The sequence below is a fragment of the Macrotis lagotis genome, chromosome 5, assembly GCF_037893015.1.
Source record: "Macrotis lagotis isolate mMagLag1 chromosome 5, bilby.v1.9.chrom.fasta, whole genome shotgun sequence".
In the NCBI taxonomy this organism is placed as follows: Eukaryota; Metazoa; Chordata; class Mammalia; order Peramelemorphia; family Peramelidae; genus Macrotis; species Macrotis lagotis.
The window spans coordinates 221,796,316-221,805,960 of record NC_133662.1 but is presented as its reverse complement, the minus strand read 5'-3'; positions in this window follow the sequence as shown (position 1 = coordinate 221,805,960).

Genomic DNA, 9,645 nt, shown 5'->3' with positions numbered 1-9,645 from the left:
CCTAGGGGGGTAAAATTGATAGTTACTTCTCCAGTGGAACAGGTATAGTAAATATTCCCAGAGGGTCCTATCTTTAGCACTAGGCAGAGTAGTCCTTGAAGGGCTGAGTCCTAGAAAAATCATAACCTGCCCTACTGACTAGTAGGCACACAACATCCCTCAGGACCTAGCAACAAAGTAAGATTTGACTTTGTTATTGCAGTTATCCTTCTTCCCTGACAAAAAATGCCCTAAAAAAACTCACTTCCATAAGGTATTCTTTTCATCCTACCTATAATAGCAAGCCACACTATGGTTGGATACAAACATACAAATAGGTAAATCATATTTTACTTTTAGCTTCTAGTTTTATTCTATTTTAATTCAATTCAATTCAATAAATATTTATTAAGGACCTATTAAAAGCAGGTCACCTAGGAGTTGAAGTGGATAGAATGCCAGCTCTGTAGTCAGGAAGATTCATCTTCCTGAGTTCAAATCTGGCCTTAGACACTTACTAGATGTGTGAGCCTGAAAAAGTCATTTAACCTTCTTTGTCTCAGTTTCCTCATCTGTAAAATGAGCTGAAGAAGGGAATCTTTCTCAAGAAAACTCCAAAGGGGGTCATGAAGAGTTAGAAATGACTGAAAATGACTAAATAACGTACATGTTCAATAGAAGGATGGAATGGAAATTTAGTTAATAGCGCACTGCCTTCAGGAAACTTACAGTCTAATACAGGGATGAGCTATAATCAGCTCAAATTAGATCTAGAGAAGCACCAGATTGGTAGATTTCCAATGTCAGCAACTATGAAGTTTACAAATCAGGGCTTCATTAATTGTTCTGTTGATTGTCTCTTGTCTCAACAAGACAGAGAAATGTTAGTAATGAAAATTAAAATTGACAAAAAAAACATTACTTGCACATTTTTTGGAAGTGTTGACTGTTAAACATTTACCAGCACAGAGTTGAGTACAAGGAATAAGACCATTCATTGCCTATGCATCTAAGGTAAACAGAATCATAGTTGAAATTAGAGCAAAGACAGGATTTTGCTCTCCACCCTCCAGTATTCCCAGTCTTTTTTGAATCAAGACAACTTTGATCCAATCGCACCAGTTGGGCAATGAATTCTGGAGTGGATAACTGGAAATGAAAGGAAAAATGAAGAGTGTACCTGTGTTCATCTGCAGCCTCAGAAAGAATGGGAGTGGGGATGATGACTGTAGGGGGGGGTGGGAGGGGAGGAAGAGATGAAAGACTCAGCAGGGAGGAAACTGGGAAATCTTTCATTGAGTAAGCAAAGACAAAACTCTCTCATGACTGCTTGTGCTGGCTGGGTAAAACTGTTAGGTGGATGAAAGACTGAACAGAAAAATGTGTTGACTAGCCCTGAGGCATGTGGCCCTGGTGATCTCATTCTAAGAATGGCAGTTCCCTGAAGCAACCAGCTTTGGCAAGTAACAGTAATGGGGTGGGGCTACAGTCAAGAACTGCTAAGAAACCAGATTGCAGCAGTTGAAGCAGCAAGAAGGAGAAAACTGCCACTGGCAGCTTCCCAAGAAGGGTGCAGCAACCATGGGTGGATCTTCAGCAAATGACAACTCAAAGAGGAAAAGGATGGCAGCAGATAGTTCCGTGACCATGCCAAGGAGCTGCAGAATGCAGAGCTGCAATACAAGGCAGAGGGCAATGAAGGTGAAACTCCTTCTCTCCTTGGGTGTGTGAGTTTTCTGGGACTTTGTTTTCTTCCCTACTAGTAAATAAGCTGGTGGAAGATTAGATTTATTTTCATATTTGAAGAGGATGACTTTTCTGACGATTTCATTGGCTACTTTGTACCACTTAAATACTTTGTTATATCCTATGTGAAAGGCAGTTAAGTTGCCCTGGGGTTAGTTCTGGGCTTAGAACCAAGAAGATCTGAGTTCAAATGTGACCTCAGACATTAGCTGTGACCCTAGGCACATCATTTAATCCTACTTGCCTTAGTTTCCTCATCTGTCAAATGAGATGGAAAAGGAAATGGGAAACCATTCTAGTATCTTTGTCAAGAAGTTCCTAAATGGGGTCAGGAAGAGTCAGACATGATTGAACAACAGCAATAAATGTACTGTGTACTGTTTGTAAGGCTGGTAGGACTTGACTGATATACTTCTCTTCGCATTGAATTGAAGTAATATGTAATTTTTTGGTTAAATGTGTTACAAATGAGGATCAAATTTATCCTCAGGTGAATGAGAAAGGTTCAAGTTAAGTGAAATGTGAGACCAGAATTGGGGAATTTTCTGACCAGGGGTAATTCTAGAAGGCTTCATGGAAGAGGTGGCATTTCATCTAGGTCTTGAAGGATGTATAGAATCTCAATTGGTTGGAACATCTGGGAAATGAAAGATATTCCAATCATAAGGAACAGTGTATAAGGAAAGATACAGTGGTGTGAAAGTAATATAGCCTGAGATAAAGATGGAAAATCAGGGCAGAAAATATTATGAAGGGTTCTTAATGTCAAAAAAAGAGGAACCTATGCTTTATTTTTAGTAATAAAAGTTAACAGCCATGTAATCTCTAGTCCCAAAGCCCATTGGTATGAAGCTTTCTTTTTAATGGAGAAGAACCCCTCAGGCAGGGCAGGGTTTTTATCTCTACCAATAAGGCGAGTTTCCCATTTCAGTGGACTTTGGAATAGGAGTTACATTTGTATAATGGTTTAAGGATTGCAAAAACATTTTCCTCACTACAAACCTGTGAGATAGAGAAGAAACTGAGGCACAGAGAGGTAAAGTGAAAAGTCTTGGCAGTGTCAGAGCTAGGAATAGAATACAATACAGCAGACAACAAATCTAGTTCTTTGGTGCTATTTCTCCATGCTCCCCTGTCCTTAAAAGATCTTAGCAAGGGAAAGAAAGGAAAAGGGAAATGATCAAATCCATACATATGGAAAATTAGTTTGGCTCTAGGGTGAAGGCAGAGTTGGAAGATGGTGTGAAAAGCAAGAAGTAATGAGGGTCCTAGTTTGGTGGTAATGGGAATTGGAAAGAAAGGACAGATATTCTACTAGATATTCTGCAGAAGTGGAATCCACAAAACTTGACTGATTCCAAATGACTGGTAAGAAGACTTTAGTAATTACTAATTATCAAATTACTTTACTAATTATGAGTAGGCATTCATGCTAGCCCTTCACAATAAAGTTTGAATCCAATGCCTCATCATAGGAAGTAAAATTGACCTTAGGTATTTGAAGGTCGTGCCAATAAAGTACAAGCTTGGGCAGGCCTTGACAAGCTGGAAAGGCCTTGCAATGGACTATCTATCTATCATCTAAATTCTGAGAGAATTATTAGATTGACTTCAGGATAAAAGATTTTTCCACGATAGCAGTTCTTGACTATCTCCTAGGCTGTACAGAGGTGACAATCTGCATTGATGTAGGGGAGACTTGGATAAAGAAATCATGGGCCCTTAAAGATATTTAGAATGATAGATAAAACATTTATTTTTGTGTAAAAATGTTTTATTTTTCAATTACATTTAGAAACAACTTTTAACATCCATTTTTAATTAATTTTGGAATTCAAATTGCTTCCTATCTCTCCCTTCCCTCCTCCTTGACAAGACAAGTACTTTGATATAGTGATACATGTACAAAACATGTTTCCATAGTAGCTATGTTGCAAAAAAAAACCACAACACCCCCCCCCAAAAAAGAAGAAAGACAAAATTTTAAAATTTGCTTTGATCTGCATTCAGACCATCAGTTCTTTCTTTGGAATTGCAAAATGTTTTTCATCATGTCTTTTGGCATTGTTTTAGATCATTGTATTGTTCAAAACAGTTTGTCACTGCCAGTTGATCACATAATATTGCTGTTACTATAGACAGTTTTCTCCTGGTTCTGCTCATTTCACTTTGCATTAGTTCATGTAAGTCTTACCATGTTTTTCTGAAAGCATCCTGTTTGTTATTCAAGACAGTATTTAGTATGCACTACTAGATAGAGCATCCCCAGCTAGCCAGTCTGTACCAGCAAGGAGTCTACATTCTAATTGTGAAAGACTGCGGAGATTAGGAAGATGATGATGACAATGATGTTTGCCCTTTGTTCTTGAAGAAGGCCATGACATCAGGGAGGTGATGCCATGGCATGCATGTGAATTGGATTTGAGTGAAAGAGGGCTGTGTTAAGCCTCACTTTTTCCTTCAGAGTCATCTGGGTCCAGTGGCCAGATAGGAATCAGGATGACTGGAGATGGTCCTGGATTCGAGACAATCAGGGTTAAGTGACTTGCCCAAGGTCTCATAGCTACTAAGTATCAAATGTCTGAGGCTGGATTTGAACTCTAGTCTTTTAAACTCCAAGGCTATCCACTAAGCCACCATTTTTAGGAAAATGAAGGTCACCAATGGGGCTGCAAGTTCCCAGGGCAGAGATTTTTCCAAGGAGGTGATAAATTGGTTGGGAGAAGGAAAAAGAAAAGTCCAGAGAAGGTTTATGTATGAGTTAAAGAAAACATGGTTGGGTCCTGGCTAAAATGGTGGTTTCACACAGGAAGTCACCAATCTGTAGAACAGGATAGAGATTACTTCAAGTACTAACATATCCATTCAAACTTGTGTCAATATTAATCAATCAATATCATCTTACTGATAATAGCAGATGGCTGTAGAAATCCTCTGAACATTTTTCAACCCAATACTCAGGCCTTCCACTTTATTTTCATCCCCAGAATCCTAGATTAGAATAACCTGGAAGTTCCTGAGGACTACTTTACCATTCCTTCTTTTTAAAAAATCATTTTATTAAAAAGTTGACATCGAATATCAGCAAAACCAATGAATAAATATTGTCAGCTAGTTATATTTAAATTTTAAATCTATTTTTTAAATTAAGCAAAATGTATAAAATATTAGTGTAAGAGCTATATAAATATTACCATTCTTATTACTAGTTTACTCTTTTAAAGTTTTCTTGGGATCCTTTGTTTGGCCTCTTAGTCCCAATTACTTTTTCTCTTGTTACTTTGATCCCATTCCCTTTTATCTCCTCCTGGAGTTTGTCTTTTTAATTCCCTTTTTCTCCCTAACCTAATTTTAAGTTGATTCTATTCCCCTGGCAAGTTTCCAATTGTTTACAAATATGCTCAGAGCTCCCCCATCTTTGAAAAATCCTTCCTAGATCTAACACTCCCCTTGAGCTAACCTCCTAGAACTATTCCCTTTCACAAACTGCTGGGGAAAAAAGCTGTCTAGACTCGTTCTCTCTACACCTTCACCTCCCACTCATTTCTCAACCCCTCACAATCTCAGAAGACCTTTATGAACTAATGCAAAGCAAAAAAAAAAGTAAAAATAGAAAAGTGATTGTGACTGAATGGACAAAAACAAAGGATCCTGGTGAGGACTTTGAAGGAAAGTCTGGAAATTGTTAGGATACTTTAACTACTGATATTAATGAATTTAAACATATAATAATATTAGCTAATATTTACATAGTGCTTCCTAAGAACCAGGCACTGTGATAAGCACATGTATAAATATTACCTCATTTGATCCTTGAAAGAAACCCATGAGGTAGGTGTTATTATTATATATTTTACAGTTAAGGAAACAAGTCAGAGAGAATAATTGACTTGCTCAGGATCACACAGCTAGTAAATGTCTGACACTGAATTTGAACTCAAGTCTTTGAGTCCAGGATCAGTCCTCTGTCTTCTGCATATATAGCTAATAAGCAAATTTAACTGGAATTTATAAAGAAAAGGATCAATGGAAGTGTTAGTTGGATGTAATGTGGTCTTGTAACTCAGGGACTTTGTATCTTCTCTCTGCTTTACTAGACTTAGCTTATCTTCATGCCTTTACTGACAGCTTCCAGTGTTCTGGTTCAAAGTCCAGCCCCCTTAAAAAATGTGTCAGGGGCCAGGTCATCTGCTTGTAAGGCTTTACTATACATGCAAAGGTGGGCTCATAGTAGATTTCAAAGGAAAGTACTCAGGAAAAGTGGATCAGAGACAGGAGGATGTTGGCACAAAGGGAGTGAACCATTCAGAAGCTCATCTTACAGAATTCTGGAGGTCCTTTTAAGTACTCTTAAATAGAGCAATGTCATGGGGCAACTAGGGGTAACTAGCACCAGTCCTGGAGTTAAGAGGACCTGAGTTCAAATCTACCCTTACACTTAACTAGCTATGTGACCGTGGGCAAGTCATTTAACCCCATTGCCTTACCAAAAAATACACAGAAAATGTTTTAAAAATTAGAACAATTTCTTAGAAGTTTGGAATAGAGAAGAAAGTGATGCAGAGATACATAGAGAGCACTTATAAATTACCCAGGCAGGAGATTTGGCCATGAAGGAAGAAATGCTGGGGCCATATAAAGCTTTCTTTAAAACTGAAAATCATTGAGGAGATCATTTTATGTTGAGCCTTTGGAAATAGGGCTCCCAACTCAGATCTCCCATGGGACTTTGTCACCAATATTGCCAATGCTAGTCTCTTTGAGTTTCTCTTTTATTCTCTATTAGAATGTAAGCTCCATGAGGGCTGAGACATTGTTTTATATGAAATTTGTCATCCCCTTATTATCAAAATAGTGCTCTTTATCCTGGAGCTACTTAATAAAGTTTATTGAATGATTGCCTAACAAATGTTTCTCTTTTACCTGTATCTTTTTTACCACTACTTTTACCTGTACAGAAATAACTTTGTTTCAGAGTTCTCAACCCAAGAGAAAACTGTGCAAGCAGCCAAAAAGAAACAATTGAAATACAAAGGAAGCATAATGAGAATTACACAAGACTTATCAGCTTCAACATTAAAGGATGAGAGGGTCTGGAATATAGAGTTTGGATGGAAAAGGACCTTGAATTACAACCAAGAATTGACTCCACTGCAAAAATCCACATATTTTGTCAGAAGAAAAGGATGGACTTACAATGAAATAGAGGACTTCCAAAATTTTCTGATAAAAAAAAAAAGACTAGATTTGGGACAGAAAATTCCATCTTCAAATTCAAGACTCAAGAAATACATAAAAAGGTAAATGGAAAGATGGTAATAAAATGCTAGTCGAGAACATTAAATTGTAAACAATCCCTACAAGGGAAATTAAAAACAAACAAAAAAATAACTTTGACCTGGGCAACCAACTGGGCCCTATCTTCTCTGAATCTGTAGATTAAAAATCTGCTCTTTCCCCTAAATCACCTTTACATTTTTATGCACATCATATTTCATTTCTGGAATCCTTCTCTGCATCCTTTCTGCTTTGGAATACTTTGGAAGTACAGGCAGGAGAGTTGTCTGAAAAGTTTCCAGAAATAACTGAGCAAGTAGCTGTTGTTGTAAACCTTCAGAGCCTCCCACTGATCCCAAATGGGCAGCAGGAACATCTTGGTGGAAATTTATATTATTGTCACCACCAGTCCAAATCAAAATGTTTTTCTCAAAGCTAACAAACAATACTGGGGGTGTGAGCTCTCAAAGGACATTTCTACCTCTAAATCTTATAGTCCTATTGGCGAGATAAGTATCCAATAAAATTTACTGGCTCTACTATACATATTAGGCTGTGAATTTTTCTCTGGTTATTTTTGAGATACATTTTATCCCTCTTCAACAAAATTACAAATTCCTTGAGGGCAGATGCTTTGTAACTTGCTTCCTTTGTATCCCTGGCAGCTCTTGGCACCGTTTGAAGCAATGCTGGGTGATCAGTAGATATTTGCAGAAATATAACAGGGGATTAAATCTAGCTGGGCTATCTCTTAAAATGCAATATCCCAATTGCTGCTTTTATTCTTCACCATAATGATAATATTACAGTAGACAGAGCACTGGTCTTGGAGTCAGAACGATGGGAGTTCCAATCTGACCTCAGACACTGGACACTTACTAGCTGTGTGACCTTGGGCAAATCATTTAACCCTGATTACCCTGTATTCAGGGCCATCTTCAGTTGTCCAGATTCATATCTGGACCCAGAAGGCTCTGGAGGAGAAAGTAAGACTGGAGACTTAGCACAGCCCCCCCCTCACTCAAATCCAGTTCATATGCTTGTCATGGTAGCATCTCCCTGATGTCATGGTCTTCTTCCAGAAGGAAGGATAAACATCCTCATCCTCATCCTCATCATCATCACCACCACTCTTTTTTTTTGCTGGCTGCATAATTTTTTTAAATTATCTTACCTTTTTTAGATTAACACACATTTTGAAAAGAAACAGTGCTTACATTTTTCTACCTAATTTTCTTTTTGGTTAACAAATATATTTTAAAAAGAAACTGGTGATTGGTGCTTGTATGTTTCTACCTACTTTTTATGTTGCTTGTTTTTCTGGGATAAGGTTAGAGGAAAACAATAAATGAAGAGAAAAGGAAAGAGGAGACTCTTACTTATCATCTTCATTCTTCTCCTCCTCTCCATACCTCATACTCAACAAGTCCCAAAAGCTCGAATTTCACCTTTTCTGGTCAAAGACTGTCCATTCAAGATCATCCTGGGGCACTTTTTGCCTTTTTTTGAGAGACAAAGTAGTTCAGAAACAAAATAGTTCAGTCCTAGGTCACCACTAAAAAAAGTCTTGGGTTCAAATCCTACTTCTGCTCTTTGCTCTTTGCGTGACCTTGGACAGGCCCCTTTAACCTTGGATCATCTACTTTCTCATCGGAAACATGGAGGTGATTGAATTAGATGGCAAAGTGCCCTTCATTTGTCTTTAACAGTGTCCACTTTGCCCATGATTTATCACTTGGGAATTTATGGTGCCCACGTAGACTAGCATTCCCGTGGGGGGCCTGGAGGGGGAAGGGGGGAATGAGGACCTTATTCCCCTCCGGCGCTAGTTTTACACCCAAGAGCTGCTACATACGGCTGTGGATGGGAAGAATAACCAATAAGGAGTCAATAACCATGAAGTCTGGACGGTGGGCGAAGCGCTGGGCCGATCCCTTGGAGGGCAAATTTTCCCCACTGTACATGGGTCCCGGGAGGTTCCAGAGACTTAACAACTTCAAATTAGACTGCAAATAAAAACAGGCTATGTCTGTACATGAATGCACATGATAGACACACAGGCACAAATCCGTGTATGCACATACGTATATATGTTCTCGATCTGTGTACCAATACACACGTGTGTGGATTTTTTTTTAGACAAAAGAGATGCGCCTCGGAGCCTGTGAGGAAATTCCTCAAGTAAGGAGTTGGAGTTCCTAGAGAATGGGCCCCACGCCTCCTGGCTTCCAGGCTGGAATTGGGAAAAACCCCAACCTAGTCCCAAGAAGACACGCATCGAACCGAACTCTCAAGCCGGCAGCCCAGATCGCGGCCCGGGGTCCGCGGGGGATGGCGTCCCGCACCTCTGCCCGGGCTCCCCGAACCTTACAATGCCTAGAAGGGGCGGGGCCGGCGGGGCGCGGTGGGGGGCAGTTGGTTGGGTCGTGGGTTCTTTGGCTCGCGGGCCGCCCTCTCCTCTCCGTGCGGAGCTGCCGGCAGCCGGCTCCGGCTCGGGCGTAAGCTAGGAGGAGGGGGGGAGGAGGAGGAGGAGGAGAGGAGGAGGAGGAGGAGAAGAGGAGGAGGAGAGGAGGAGGAGGAAGAGGAGAGGAGGAGGAGGAGGAGGAGGAGAGGAGGAGGAGGAGGAGGAGGAGGAGAGGAGGA